The 16,572-nt window shown below is 32.5% G+C and overlaps 1 long non-coding RNA gene across 1 annotated transcript; it reads right to left on the minus strand.

Moving 5' to 3' along the window:
- Positions 1-11,516: 11,516 nt before the first annotated feature.
- LOC150036751 (uncharacterized) lies at positions 11,517-12,610 on the minus strand. The gene is made up of 3 exons (XR_016529360.1): positions 12,398-12,610; positions 12,244-12,294; positions 11,517-11,826 (listed from the first exon to the last, which is right to left on the minus strand). It is a non-coding gene; the product is annotated as an uncharacterized LOC150036751 (long non-coding RNA).
- Between the last annotated feature and the right edge of the window lie 3,962 nt (positions 12,611-16,572).

The following is a 16,572-nucleotide window of genomic DNA, read 5'->3' on the forward strand; positions in this document are numbered from 1 at the left end:
ATTCATTGTGAATCTTCCTTCAGATTTTATAAATTTAGCTAGCCCAAGTTTTCAGAGGGTGCACATTAGGCATCATTTATTTGTTTTCTCTACTGTTGTAATCAACCAATTTCTTTGTCGAATGTGCCTGAAAATATGAGGGATAACTTCCTTCTCTAAGAGATTTGGTGTTTGAATTGACTGGAGGAGCTCGTTCCACTTGGCCACAAAGGGGTCAACTGCTTATAGCTGGTTTGAGTGTTAAATATGCCTTTTATATAGGATTGAAATTTATAATTGGTGTCCTTCTTCACACAAATCTAGTTTGTCCATTGCTCTTGCTACTTTAATATATCAGATTAGGACTAGAGCACAGTTTAATATGGTATGTTTGTACTCAACTAGATTAAACGACACATTGGGTCCACAGCTCTGAAATTTCCTATTTGTTTTCCTCACCTTATCTGTAGTATCATGTTGTCTCTGAAGCCTAATCTTCTCATTTCTTTAGAAGTTGTTGGACCATCTCTAAGTTTCTTCTCTATCAATTCTAAGCTCCTACAGGTCACCATGTGTTCCTGATCTGGATACTACCACGAAAACTTATCAATTCTTCATTTGGTGGTCATATTCTCCAATTTCTTTCCACTGAATCTCATGACCTTGAGTCTTTGGTGCGCCAACTTCAGGAGAGAACGGCTGAAGTGGATGAGATTTTACTGATCATGCAGTCTGTCTTGTCCAGGGATGCAGGAGCTTCCTCTTCTCAACCACAGAGTTGATAATTTTGGGGAATTTTTTTTACAGCCAGAAAGGGGGAGTGGTTGGTCAGTTTCAATTTTGTATGAATGTTGTTCTTGGTTGATTATGGTTCTGAATTTTTTGGTTGGTTATGGTTCTAAATTTTGTTCATGATTTTGGTTTGTTTTGTGTTTTTGCTCTAGGGACTGGTATGTTTGGTTTATTTTGTGTTGTACTGTTGATGCTATTATTTTTGTCAAGCTTTTCTTTCAGACATCTGTGCTTATTATTGAATGGTAGTTTGTTTTGTTCTACCTATAAAAGAATTTATAAGTTAAAGGAGGAGTTTGTTAGAGACTTGATTTGTTCATTTTATAATTTTATCTAAGGCAGTGGTTATGCAAATGTTTCAATTAAAGTCTTAACATCCAGTTGTGACATTAGAATATTTTCATACAGAATATTTTCCTTATCTGAAAATATCTAGTTGTGATATTTAGTCTGCTAAGTTCCTATTTTTGAAGCGCAACTTTTTATTCCAAATGAGAACTTGTTTCCATTATTGGATTTAATTATTTAAAGATAGTTTTGTAGACCTTTTAGCGCCGCCGCATTTGTTTAATTAAGCAAGACGATTTTTGTACTTGAGCCAAATTGTTCTACATCGTGTTCTTGCTCGTTTGCTCATTATTTTACTGTGTAAGTTCTTCATCCGTTGAGTGCAACACATCAAAGATTTTCAAGGTCTTAGGGGGAGCCTAAGCCATAGCTGCCAGAGAAGGGATTCTCAGTCTTAGGGGGAGCCTAACACTCAACTTCGAATGAGGAGTTCTCCTTCTTATGGAGATCCTAAGCTTCACCAATGAACGAAGTTCGCTGACATGAGGAAAGATATTGTCGTGAGAGGAGTCACATACACTATCGGGTGTTGAAGTATCAAAAGCTAATATTAACATACTTACGGGGTGCCTAAGTTCAGTTGAGAGGAAGTCTCACATCTAGGGAGAGCCTAGGTGATGTGTGAGTTAAGCTCTATGTGAGCCACTATAGTAGTTGGTGTATTACAGATAAGTACTATGTTGTAAACTACTTAACTCTTTAATATTAGTGGATTATCATTCTACCAATCGCTTATAGAAAGTTTAAGAGTTCAACAGAATGGAAGTCTTGTTTTCAGATGGCATTGCCACTTGAATGAAATAAGTTAATAATATTTCCTGATAACTCCATTTTATGGTGTTTGGTCTGAAATATCACTTGCAGTTTTGATCATCAAGGATGAGGATGGATCTCATAGTAATCTACTAACTAGATTCATGTTAAGAGTATTTCCTTCATTGACTTTATTTGGATAATCTTGTAGGATCTATGTTGTATATACCTTTTTGGTGGTTGCTTAATGTATGAGGTATTTTTGTTATCTTTATGTTTTTCTCAGCTTCCTAATTTTGATATCTTTATTTCCTGAATGGATATTACTATTAGAGTTGGCTTATTCTTTTCTTCATATTTTTTTTCTTTTGTCTACATTTGTACATTGCTTGAAAAGACCTTATCAACCACGGAAAGTTTGTAACATTTTTTTAAATAGAATTATAGCCCAATTTAGAATGTCTGTTCGTGTGGGCTCAATTCATCATTTTCTTAGTTTGGACTTGGAACTGAAACCTTCATCATCGTTAGCGTTGGCAAAGCTTTTCAAGTTTATTATAAGATCATTCTTTGACAATACTTCTTTCCCTTACGAAATTTCCATTATTGCGGCTTTTCTCCCCTTGTTAATTGCTTGAATTGGTTAAGTTTCTAATCTTACTGTTATTGTTGTTTTTTTTTCCTTTTTTATTTATCACTTAAGAGTTAATTATTGTTTTGTACTCTGTTTTTCTTATTCCAGTGCGTGAAGTTAAACTTGGTGCTCATTGGTAAGTGAGTTTTTTTTTCTTTCCCTTTTCGTTTTGAAGTTTGTTTTAGTTTCAGTTTTCGTTGGGATATATGCCCATTTTGTTTGCCTTGATGAATGTTTTGTTAGGTTTAAGTTTGGTGTGTCATGGTAAATTTCAAATCTTAAGGAGTTGGAAGAAGATATGAAGATTGTATTGGACATATTTTGTTGAGTTTTTTCAGGAAACTATGAAAGCTTATTCATGAGAGTTTCATGATTCTGGAGAATGAATAATGTCGAAAATATCATATTAACCTAGGGGCATTTTTGTAATTTCCTATACTCTAGGGCTTCTTATTGTCTATTTATTTTGTCTATTGTCTTGTACTTTGTGTATCAAACCAGTAATAAAAAAATAAGTCTCAATCGTGGTTTTTTCTCTCTATTCTAGGGTTTTCCACATAAACTATGTGTTTGTTTCTCGTTTTTATTTTTCGTCATGGTATCAGAGCAAGGGGACGAAACCCTAGCCATCATCAACAAGAATCAACCACGGTCTTCTTCAGCAGCCTCCGTGGGGATCAGTGGAGCCGCAAACGTCAATATCATAGCAACCGTCCAAGCAGCCGTCGAGCATTACCTCCAAGCCATGTTGCCTCATCTTATTCCAACCGCCATTCAGGTCCAGTAGCCGTTCGGAGGCCAACCGAGTCGTCCGTCCTAGATTGGAGTGTCTATCAGTAGTCAAAGCCGTTCGATGCTTGAAGCCCAACCAATCGGAGTCGTCCCTCAGCAGACCACACTGAGCCCAGCCGATGAGTCGTACTCAGAGGTCGCGGCTAGATACTCTCCATCGCAGCTTCCACCTGCGCCAAACCTAGCCTATGGATGTTTTCAGGTGTTTCCGATGCATTCTCTTCAGTCGCAGCGTCCAATCGAGGTTTCCAGTCGCGTCGAACCCAATAACTCTTTATTAGTGGGAGTCTCGTTTAGCCGCGCCGAATCTGTCCCTTCGATTCCTTTCGCGCCAGCTGATGGTTGAGGCTGAGCTCCTTCGGCTGATTTCTTCGTATCAGTGATAGTGTCGTTTCCCGGTGAACATAAAGGTCTAACCACGCCAAGCAATAGCGGCACGACCCAATGCCCTAACGAGATTCGGCATCGTTTCACCTATATCTAACAACAAGCAGCAGACTTCGAAACAGATCTTGGCACGAACCGATAACCAAAATTCTACTCTGAGAATCTGGTAAACTCTTTATCTATTTTACCCAATACGAATTATTGGTCTGGCTTGATTGGCAATTCTGCAAGGTTCATCATTGGAGAAAATTTGAATGGCCAGAATTATTTTTCCTAGTCACAATCAATCTGAATGGCACTGGAAGAGAGCCATAAGTTTGGGTATCTGAGGGGGGAGATACCAAAACCTGAACCGGGTGACCCTCAGAAACGTATCTGGAAAGGAGGTCTTCCTTATTACGGTCAGTTCTTATTAACAGTATGGAAACCCAAATTGGCAGACCATTATTGTATGCTGCAACCGCCAAGGATATTTGGGATGCTATGCTGAAGCTTTACTCAAAAAGGCAGAATGAGTCTCGGCTATACACTCAACATAAGCAGGTCCACGACTGCAAACAAGGGACTATAGATGTAACGTCCTATTTTTATAAACTATCCCCGTTATGGCAAGAGATGGATCTTTGTCAAGAAATAGTTTGGAATTGTGCACAAGATGGGGCTCAGTATTTGAAGATTGAGGAAGTTGATCGGGTCTATGACTTCTTAGCTGGATTGAACTCTAAATTCAATATTTTTCAAAGTTGAATATTGGGCCAATGGCCTATACCCTCTCTCATGGAAGTATGCTAAAAAATACGAATGGAAGAGGATAAATCGAGTGCTATGAATAACCCAGTTAGCACTTCAACTGAGGGTGCAGCCTTTGCTACAAAATTGTCTGGCTCTGATGGCTATAAGAAACCCACTCTTGTTTGTGAGCACTGCAAAAAGTCGTGGCATACAAAAGACCAGTGTTGGAAGTTACATGGACGACCTTCGAAAAGTAGACGTCGCCAGTCACATGACAAATCAAACTCTGGACGTGCTCTAGTGAGTAACTCAGCAAATGAAAATCCTCAGCTCAACCTTCATGAGACAGTAAGACCAATCTAAGTGCAGTTTGGGTCAGTGCCATTGCATAGTCAGGTACAATTCAGTCTTTTGGCCTTATTAGCATTAATGGTAAAAAAATTTGGATTGGCTACAGATCATCTTACTAGCTCATCTGATCAATTTCTTTCATACTGTCTGAGTGTTGGTAATGAACGGATTAGAATTGCAGATGGGTCGTTTGCCCCTGTTGTAGGGAAAGGACATCTGTCTCCGTTTGATGGTTTAGTACTGCGTGATGCGTTTCATGTTCCCAAGATATCATATAATTTATTATCTATCAGTAAAATTACAAGAGATCTGAATTGTCAGGCAGTTTTTTCACCCAACTCTGCTTTATTTCAGTATCTAAGCTCGAGGACGACGATTGGCACTACCCGGAATGATAGGGGGCTTTACTTCCTAACTGATGACATTTCTTCTAAAAATGATTATAGGACTAGTCTCGTTTGTTTAAATTTTTCTACTTCTGAGAATGACTTATGTTGTGGCATTTTCGCTTAGGACATCCAAATTTTCAATACATGAAATATTTGTTTCCACATTTGTTTCGCAATATTAATATATCTTCTTTAACTGTGATGTTTGTATTTGTGCCAAACAGAGTCGCATCTTCTTTCATTCTCAGCCTTACAAACCATCCAGACCCTTCATCTTAATTCATAGTGATGTCTAGGGTCCCTCACCAACTACCACCTCTATGGGAAAACGTTGATCTTTCACTTTTATAGATGACTACACTCAGCTTACTTGGGTCTTTCTTCTTATTGATAAGTCTGAGGTGTCTTCAGTATTTTAGCAATTCTATACTACTGTGGAAACCTAATTTAATGCTTGGATTCTGAGAAGTGATAATGGGCAGGAGTTCTTTAATGCCTCTTTCTGGGACTTCCTCACCTCTAAAAGGATTATCCACCAAAGCTCATGTACCTACACCCCTCAGTAGAATGGAGTAGCCGAGAGGAAAAATTGTCATTAGTGGAAGTCGCCCGTTCCTTAATGTTGTCCACATCTCTTCTTCTTACCTATAGGGGGATGTTATTCTCACTACCGCCCACTTAATTAATCAAATGCCTTCTCACGTCCTCCAATTTCAGAATCCGTTGGATTTTTTTAAAGAGCCATACCCAACCACTCATTTAATCTCAGATGTTCTACTTCGACTATTTGGTTGTGTTGCCTTTGTTCATTCCCATAGTCCAAACCGCACGAAATTCACCCCTCGTGCTAAAAATATGTCTTTGTTGCGTATCCTCTCTACCAACATGGGTATAAGTGTTACCACCCGTCATCTCGCAAATATTTTGTTTTCATGGATATCACCTTTCTTAATAATCAGCCGTTCTTTCCTATTAGCCATCTTCAAAGGGAGAACTCTAGTGATGAGATTAACTAGTCCATATATGTAGTTCCCTTAGAGTCATCTCCTATTCCTAAACATGTCGGCCCTGTCCTTCCTACCAACCAGGTCGGATAACATACTATAGGAAGAATCTTAGAAAGGAAACAACATCACCTGTCGCATCTCCGACTCCAGTCCATGAGTCAGAACCAGCTTAGGTACGTGTATTTCTAAAATTAATGATATTGATACTTGTGCTGAGACTAATGGTTGCAGAGAGGAAAACGGCAGAGAAGGTGCTGACAGCACCTACAAGGGAACCATAGCAGATGGAGAGACAACTGAAAATAATAATCAGGAAACAATTCCAAAAAATAAGAATGATACTAGAAATGGTGATGATATGAAGGGACCTCTGAAGGTGAAACCCCTATTGAGTAGATGATCAATCACAGTGGGAAACTTGACAGGATGGAAGATCGTGATGCATCTCTTGATCTCCCTATAGCCTTGAGAAAAGACACTCGATCATGTACAAAGTATCTTATGCACAATTACATGATGTACAGTAACCTGTCACCTGAGTTCAAGGTATTTACCATCAGTCTAGATACGGGGATGGTACCAAGTAGCAAACAGGCTGCAATGAAAACTCCTGAATGGAAGGCTGCAGTCATTGAAGAAATGAGAACACTTGAGAAAAACGGAACTTGGGATCAGGTGATTCTACCCGAAGGGCACAAGACAGTTGGATGCAAATGGGTCTTTACTATAAAGTATAAGTTTGATAGAACGATTGATCGATACAAGGCCAGGTTGGTTGCCAAAGGCTTTACTCAAACCTTTGGTGTGGATTACTCTGAGACATTCTCCCCCGTAGCTAAACTTCATACTATTCGAGTATTATTTTCAATTTCAATAAACAAGGATTGGCCTCTTCATCAACTGGATGTAAAGAATGTGTTTCTTAATGGGGAACTTGAAGAGAAAGTCTACATGAGTCCTCCCCCCGGTTTTGAGAGTCAATTCAAACACCGGGTGTGCTGATTGAGGAAGTCGCTATATGGGTTGAAACAGTCTCCAAGGGCTTGGTTTGACAGATTTATCACATTTTTCAAAGGACAAGGATATACCCAAGGGCACTCAGATCACACACTATTTACAAAGAAGTCAACTTTAGGGAAGATTGCAGTTCTCATTGTGTATGTTGATGATATTGTGCTTTCTGGTGATGATGATGATGAAATTATGAGACTTAAAGCAAAAATGGCCAAAGAACTCAAGATTAAAGACCTTGGGAAGTTGAGATATTTCCTTGAAATGGAAGTTGCTCGACCAAGAGGAAGGGATTTCAGTGTCCCACGGAAGTACACTGTTGACTTACTCGAGGAAATAGGAATGACTGGTTGTAAACCCGTTGACACCCCAGTTGAGTATAATTCAAAGCTTAGTAATACAGGTAACAGTGTCCCTGTCAACAAAGAAAGGTATCAGCGATTGGTTGGAAAATTGATCTACTTATCTCACACGAGACCTGATATATCCTATGCAGTTAGTGTTGTCAATCAGTTTATGCAGGCTCTTTATGAGGAACATATGACAGTAGTTGAGCGTATTCTACGATTTTGAAATGAACCCCTGGTAAAGGCTTGATGTTCAAGAAGTCTGATAAACGATGTGTTGAAGCTTATACTGATTCTAACTAGACATGGTATGTTGTTGATAGAAAGTCAACATCTGGGTATTACACGTTCGTTTAGGGTAATCTGGTGATTTGGAGAAGCAAAAAACAAGAAGTTGTGGCCAGAAGTAGTGTTGAGGTTGAATATCGGGCCATGAGTTTAGGGATATGTGAAGAAATCTAGTTGATGAAAGTATTGTCAGATCTTCATTAAGATAGTGAGCTTCCAATGAACTTTTTTTTATGACAATAAGGTTGTGATAAATATTGCAAATAATCCAGTTCAGCATGACAGAACCAAACATGTTGAGATTGACAAACATTTCATCAAGGAGAGACTGGACAATGGAAGTATATGCATTCCATATGTTCTTTCAAGTCAGCAAGTTGCAAATGTGCTCACAAAGAGGTTTCTTAGACAAAGCTTTGATTATTGTGTCAGCAAGTTGGGCCTTATTGATATTTATGCCCCAACTTAAAGGGAAGTGTCGAAAATAACATATTAACCTAGGGGCATTTTCGTAATTTCTTGTACCCTAGGGCTTCCCATTGTCTATTTATTTGGTATGTTCTCTTGTACTTTATGTATCAAACCAATAATAAAAAAAATAAATCTCAATCATGGTTTTTTCTCCCTCTTCTAGGGTTTTCCATGTAAATTGTGTGTTCTTTTCTCGTTTTCTTTTTTCATCAAATAACATTGATCAATGTATAGTTAGTGATTTGTTACATGATTCCATGGAAGAATAGCACCCCATTCCTCTCAACTTTTTTTTCTTTAGTAATAATTGATAGATTACTTGGTGTGTATATTGAACAATAATAATTGATAATTGTATGAATATATTGATCAATGTAACTTTTAATAGTTTAGTTAAACAATTTGTCACTTTCTTTGTTGTGAATTAGTTAATTTGTGTTTGTTGAAAGTTGAGTTGTATATACAAAAACAATTAAGTTTTTATTTTGTGCATATACAAGTAAAAGAGAAATATCATTGATTTGCACGTGTAAGCAATTTTTTTTTTTAAAAAAAAAATCAATAACAAAACCATGACGACATTGTCTACCACGAAAACAAACATTTAATGTCAGACAACCGATATTAGAGAATGTGTTATTAAAGGTGTTTAATATCAGTTGTCCTTAATATCTTCAAACTGACATTGAAGACAACCGACATTGAAGACCTTTAATAATATGATCTTCAATATTGGTTGACAATTGACATTGTACCTCTTATAATGTCAGTTTTGAACTAACAATTTAACTTAGATTTGTACTAGTGGACGTATATATACTCCATACATAGTTTTATAGAATTTACGAATGGTCAAGTATCATAATTTTTAAAAGAATATTAATATTTTAAAATAAAGAGTAAAGTTATGGTTTTTTTTAAAAAAAAAAAAAAAAAATTAGCCTTAAATTTATATAACAAATTAAGAAAATATTAAGGTTTAGATTTAAACTCAAACTAAATAAATAAATTAACTCACCCTCTCTCTTAAGTCTTATCTATAGTTTTGTATTTTAATTTTTATGATTGGAGTATAAACTATAATAATTTTTGAAATGATAAATTGATATCTTATTCACCAAGTTTTGCTATTATACATGTGATTGATTTTGTTATATATTGCCGCAAACAACACAAATAGCAACTTTTCATTTATTTTCTCAATTGTTCCACTTTTTAATTTTCATATTTATTTCAGATTTAGTAATATAATTATGAAGAGATGCTATAAATCTTGTTGTTTTCTTAAAAATTAAATGGCAAAAGTTTAATTTTATTGTCTGACATGATAAGATAAAATCTGATATTTTTGTTTTTTCGATAAACATGTAATAGAGAATCGTATACTTGTCATCTAGCTAACGGTAATATTTTTGTCAGATGATTAACTTCCATATCTACTAATATGGTATTCATGAACTCCACGACAAAATGTATTAGCTTTTAAAAAATAAAACGACAAAAGCTTAGATTTTATTATTCCGACAATGTACGACAAAGTTATACTTTTTGTTTTTTGTTGACAAATGTAGAATTGTAAGCGCGAGGAATTAGAAAAGTATTAAACTAACCATATTGTTGTCATTTAGTTAACAGTTTCTTTACCGAAAAAATAATGAAGTTTTACTATAAGTAGTTCTTTCCAAGTGAAATCATGTAACCATTATGTTCAATTGAAAAAAAAAATGTTTCCCTAAGATGGAAAATCTAAAAATTAAAGATGTTTCAATATTAGAATAACATGGAATGTTACACATATAGAAAAGACAATATGAATCACCATGAAATTTACCTAGGTAAAATTCAAGAATGACATCTATATGATAAATTTATTCAGTTGAAAATTTTATTTACTTTTAATCTTTATTGGAAAAGTTTATTGCTAATATACAAAATCAAACGACACTACCATCTATTTTGATTGCTTGAATAATTAAAAAGTGATTTCCTTTCCCAATAAAAGAAAAAAGAAGTGATTTACTTTAGAACCTACATTTTCGATTTTTTTTTTTAAGTATAATTGAGAGTAGAAAAATTTAAACCACGAATCTCATTATTTCTAACACACTTGAATATCAATAGAGCTATGCTCGGTTTGGTTATTCTGACTTTTTTCGATATAAATTATTAGAGATCATCGTTGATGATCCAATAACTATTAAATTTAAAATTAGAAATGTCAAATAGTTCCAAATTTTTATGCCCATATCTAACTATTTATTGCATTAAAAAGGCACCCTTTTAAAAATTAATCAATTTTGTTATAAACTAATTGTGGTTAAAACAAACACATTCAATAATTTGTTAAAGTATAAGTTTAGTGGATCAACTTCTAAAATTTTATCTAGTATATATGTTTCCAATCTTTGAAAGGGTGTTTAGTAATTTTCTAAAGCTTTAATTTCTTGGTTAAATATTGGTCTTGAAGTTTAAAAATATTTAATAACTTCTTAAATTTTCAATTATAGATGGTCTCCGTTTGGAACTTATTTAACATTTTTAAAAGTTCACAAACTCACTAATTACATATAACTGATTTTTGTATGTTGAAAATACATGATTGATTGCCATATGACATTATTAAACACAAAAATCTATCCGACATAAAATTTAGATATGCATCATATATTTTTAAGATTATTCACAAACCTACTAAACAAAAACTAAAAAAATTTAGGTTAAAAATTACTTTTGGTCCTTAAACTTTCATGAAAGTAAAAGTAACAAGTTAGTCGGATTTAGTTTTATTGTATTTCTAAATTTGTAAAAATTTAGTTTCTAAATTTTAATAAATACTAATATAATCTTGATTAAAAGTTAAATTTGTTTATAAATTACAACAAACAAATTATAAAGAGTAAGTGGTTATACAATCAAAATTTACAATTACATTTGATTTGATTAATTTTTCCTAAATGAATTTTAGCAAAATAAATAAATAAATAAAAGGAGAAAAATTGCGATGCAACTTGAATCATTTTTAGGGTTTACCCTCATACTATTGGTATATTCAGAAGGAAAATTAACCAAAATATAATCAAATATATATTAACAACAATTTATTTATTTATTTATTGATTATTATTATTATTATTATTTATTTTATCCATTTAAAACAATTGAAGGTTCAAAATCCCACCTCACACAGGTCACACCTCAGGTGAAGTATGAATTTAAAAAGAAAAAAAAAATGATGTAAGCACAACAACAAACAAGCATTATTTATTATTTAAAAACACGTGCAAAGCACGTGAGGGTACACATACAACAACTTCATTAAACATAAAAACACACAGAGTACGCACAAGTACAGACGGATCAGAAAACACAAACAAAGCAGTAACTCCCAAGTTTCGCCGGCCGGCCAGGCCAACCGGCGGCCACCAGTTATTCATGTATCATGCCGGAAGCTTCGCCGCCGCTGCCGCACCCGATGCCCCGTCTTCCTGATCACCTTTCTTCTTCGCCCCTCCAGTAGTAGTAGGAGTAGTACTCTGTGCAAAACCCTAACCACACAAAAAAAAGAAAAACCCAAAATTTTAAATCAATGCCACAATAGCATACACTCACTCTTCAACTCCTTTTTTATTTAAAAAAAAAAAAAATCAAGAACTTATGATTTTTTTTTTTTTTTTTTTTGGATATCATTGCACCCAATAGCTTATTAAATACTAGTAAAGGATTCAAAAATGTTAATACACACATTATGGAATTAAAAAAAAAAAAAGGTGGGTAGAAAAGGTTTTTGAGATGTCATAGATTTAAAATGAAACATCCATTATATAATAAACAAATTATATAGTAATTAGTTCTGGGGTTTGTAGTAATCAAAGTAGAAAGATGGTAATAAAAGGGTATCTTAATATTATGATTTGAAAATAGGGGGAGGGAAGGAATTATAATTAGTTGAGGTTTGATTTTACATTAGGGATTCCAAGGCGCTGTTTCTCCATGGCCTGCATGGATGCGATTGCCTGTTATACAAACAAAACAATGAGTAAAATTAAGAAGAAAGAAAACAATAATAATAATAGGAAATAAATAAAAAAAAATAGATAATGGTAATAAATGATAGACCATTTCATATTGCCTAAGAGTCCTAGGCTCAGAGGTCAAGGAAAGGGATCTTTCAAGCCTAGAAGGGGCATTGCCATTGTTGTTGATGTTGCTTCCCATTCTGGCTGGCTGGGTGAAGGGAAAATATAGAAAAATAATAATAGTAATAATAATAATAATAATAATAATAATAATAAAATATATAAAAGGGTAATTAAATAAAAAGGAAGAAATATTTGTAGATGTAGAAAAGAAATGAAGTGGGGTTGAGTATTTATAGGGGAAGAAGAGAGATGGAGAGGGTGTGATGCCAGTGAAGCAAAGAGGGACGTGGCAGCCATGAGGACACTGCAGAAAAAAGCTGCACATTTGGCACCTCTTCCTTTTTAACTCTCTAATGCAACCGTTTCTCTCTTTTTTCTTTTTTCTTTTTTAAATAAACTCCCTCTTTCTTAAACAAAAACTTTAACAATAATTTCATCAACAATATTACTGATATATAATGACATTTTTTTTTATAAAAGACTAAATCGTTAAATAATAAAAAATACGGATGCCGAATGATAGATATTCACGTTTTGTGATAACTATTTTGTTTTTTGTTTTTTGTTTTTTTGAATTAAGTCTATTTTTTTCTTATTTCTTACGATGATTTATGATCTTTTTTAAATATAATGGTTAAATTCTTAGTCGAAACCAAAGATAATTTTTTTAAATTTTTTTTTTTTTAAATCTTGACTTGGTTTTTTAAACTATTGTTAAAAGATAGATAACAAATGAAGAAATTTGGAGGTGGAAATAGTTTCTATAGGTTTAATTCTCAAAAATGAAAAAAAAAAAAATAGTTATAACCAAAGGGGATCTTAGTTTTGATGGTTTTTTTCTTTAGTAGGTTGATTAATTCTTACAAATTTGAAAACATATAGACTAAATGAGTATATGTTGAATTCAATATAATGATTGAGGGATCCATTTGACAATAATTTGAATTTTGAAAATTAAATTTATAATAATCAAATTTACTTTTTTTTAAAAAAAAAAAGCTATGTTTTGAAAATTATATGATAATATTTGTTTTTATTTTAAGAATTTGAATAAGAATTTAAATGTTTTCATTAAAGATGAAAACCGTAAAAAAATTGGAAAGTAACAAAGATATTTTCAAAAAAATTAAAATAAATCATTATCAAATACCATCTAAATTGTTGCAAATTAAAGTTATAAGAAGACTGAGTTGTTATAAACTTAATTATATAAAGACAAAATTTGTTACAAACTATAAATTCATAAACTAAAGAATAATCATTTGGTTTTTGTGTGCTTTTTTAGTTTTTTAAAATTAAGCTTAAAAATACTAACTTTCAAAATTTTTTTATTTTGTTACCTATTTCTTATATTTATTTTCAAAAACCAAGTGATAATCTGAAAACTAAAAAAATAAATAAATAAATAAATTCAAAGACATTGTTTCTTATTTTTAGAACTCGACTAAAATTAAGATCGTAACCATTTGGTTTTTTGTTTTTATTTTTTATTTTTATAATTAAGCCAATAAACACTACTTCTATCTCTAGATCTCTTTATTTGTTATCTACCTTTTATCAATAGTTTAAAAAACAAGCCAAAATTTGAAAACTAAAAAAGTAGCTTTTAAAAACTTGTTTTTGTTTTTGAAATTTGGTTAAGAATCCAACAACTCATAGTAAAAAAAAAAAGGAAACATACTTAATTTTTTTTTAAAAAAAAAACAGTTACCAAACAGAGTCTAAGTATTCCAAAATAAAATCGTTACCAAATGAAGTCCAAGTGGTTAGTTTTATGAGAGTTTAAACACGAAAAATAATATGAACATAAGTTAATAATTGGTATTATTCTTCACTTGAGTTTTCTTTTTCTTGTTTGTTAAAAAAAAGTCATATATATTTTGTTAAATGATGTATATTTCAAAGTTACATCTTAAAATGAATCGATAATAAGATGAAGTTAATGCGAGAGGTATATGTATATATATATATTATATGATGTTGATGTTGATGTAGTTGATGTGTTAATGGAGGGTGGGGTTTGATTAATCCCAGGCCAATCCATTTAATGGCTTGACTGCGTCTTTCTTCTTTGTTTGTATTTTGCAGCTTTGGAAACGGTTGGCCACTGGTCTTTAATACCCTCTTCCCCTCGTAAATATTGAAACAGAACAATCCCCCCTCTCTCTCTCTACTGCATTTTCCTTCCACCTCCAACTACAAATCCTCTTCTCTTCTCACTTTTCCTTAGGGTTTCACCATCATAACACACATATATTACACTTTATTTTAATTCAAAAATAGTACAATCCAACCATCCATCTTTAAAATCTTTGGATCGTAACTCATTTATATCGAATGACTTACTATGTTTAGGTTATTTTAACCCATGAAATGTTTTCTAGAATTTGAAGGTAAGGTTCTTCCAACCATTTGGTTTTTTATTTTCTATTTTTATGATTTTTATTTTTTTTTTTTTGTTATTTAGATTTTGAGTTTAGTTTTTATTTGGTCTTAAATTTTGAATTTAGTTTAAATTTCAAAATGCTATAATTTTATCCTTGAGATTTGAGTTTGGTTTCAAGATTTACACTCAATTTTTTATTCTCACTTTCGATTGTTGGCATCACGATTCACTGTCTGTTAATTAATTAAAAATAAAAATTTTGTATAAATTTTAAATTTTACTTTAATAATGATGAGAAATGGTGATACTTAATTTATTATAATTATTTTAAATTAATAGTCATTAATATGAAAGATGGAAAGTGGATATTTGGTGAATAATCGAGATTACAAGTATAGATCTTGAAATCTATATACCAAATTTAAATAAAACTCAAATCTAAGAGGTAAAAATGGTAATATTTTAAATCTAAGGACGAAATTGAAATTAAACTCAAAACTTAAAAGACTAAAAGTATAGCATTTAAAAACCTATGAACCAAATGGAAACTAATTCCAAAATCTAGGGCCCAAAATGTATTTCTTTCCCTTTTGTTTCTGAAAATTAAACCTATAAATATTTCTTCTATTTTCAATTGTCTTGACTTGGCGAAATTTTGAAGATTAAATAAAAAATATATATTTTTTTTGTGTTATAGAATTGTCTGTAAATCATTATAAAAAATGGAAAGAAAATATACTTAATTTTAAAATTTTAAAAATAATAAACGAAATGATTAACAGGTAAAGTCTAAGCTAATTTGCCGATTAAAATATCTTTTTTAGGGTTTGGGATTAGGCATTTGGGAGGACGAGACTGAAACTTAAATTTAATTTTAAAAAACTGAGGGTGCGCTTGATCTATGACTACAAAAATAATTAAAAATAAGGGACTCACCAAAAGTTAATATTATTTCACGCATTAGGTGTCTTTGGAGGTGTCTTTGGAGGTGTTTATTAGCACATTGAAAGGTTGAATTTTAATCTAAAAAATGGTTGACTTGAAAATATATTTGATAATATATTTATAAACTATGAGCTACACATTAACTATTAGTTGAATATGAATGTTTTTAATGTTATAAATTTTATATAATTGTTATTTTGCAATATTATGTAATTTATAACACATTATTTTAAATATATTTTAATTTAATAAAAATAAAATTAGATTATAACATGTGTTGATGTCAAAATCTGAACGGGAAAAAGAATCTAACTTTCACGTTACGACAACAGTAAATTTATTTAGAAAGGAAAAGAATGTGACCTTCAAAGCAAAGGGAAACCTGTGTCCAGTGATTGTCACACCCATTCTAACGCTTCAAGTAAATGATTAAAAACGTGTGGAAGCTAAGGAGTTTGAGAGAATGATTCAAATTACTTCTTTGACAATTATTGTTATGGGTTAAATTGGACAACAGGGCAAAAAGGATATTCAGCATATAATATACCGAATTTAGGGTTAAAAGGGGAATGATAGGAGTCAAGGAAAGAAAAAGTGGTATGGGCTTGGCCCATACCACGCTACAGGCGAGACCAAGCCTAGGGTTTCTTTGGGAGAACAAGTTGAAAGTATCCTTACTCCAAATAGGGATAGGGAAAAGTCGAGCTAATTGAGTTTATAAATAAGAGAGGAAAACATTAAGAAAAGTAACTGAAAAGTTCTAATTTCTTCTCTACTTCTTAACTTTGATACTAATTTAGGTATCAGAGCCTTTCTCTTTT

The sequence above is a fragment of the Benincasa hispida genome, chromosome 4, assembly GCF_027475165.1.
Source record: "Benincasa hispida cultivar pf3 chromosome 4, pf3_genome.v1.1, whole genome shotgun sequence".
Taxonomy (NCBI): Eukaryota; Viridiplantae; Streptophyta; class Magnoliopsida; order Cucurbitales; family Cucurbitaceae; genus Benincasa; species Benincasa hispida.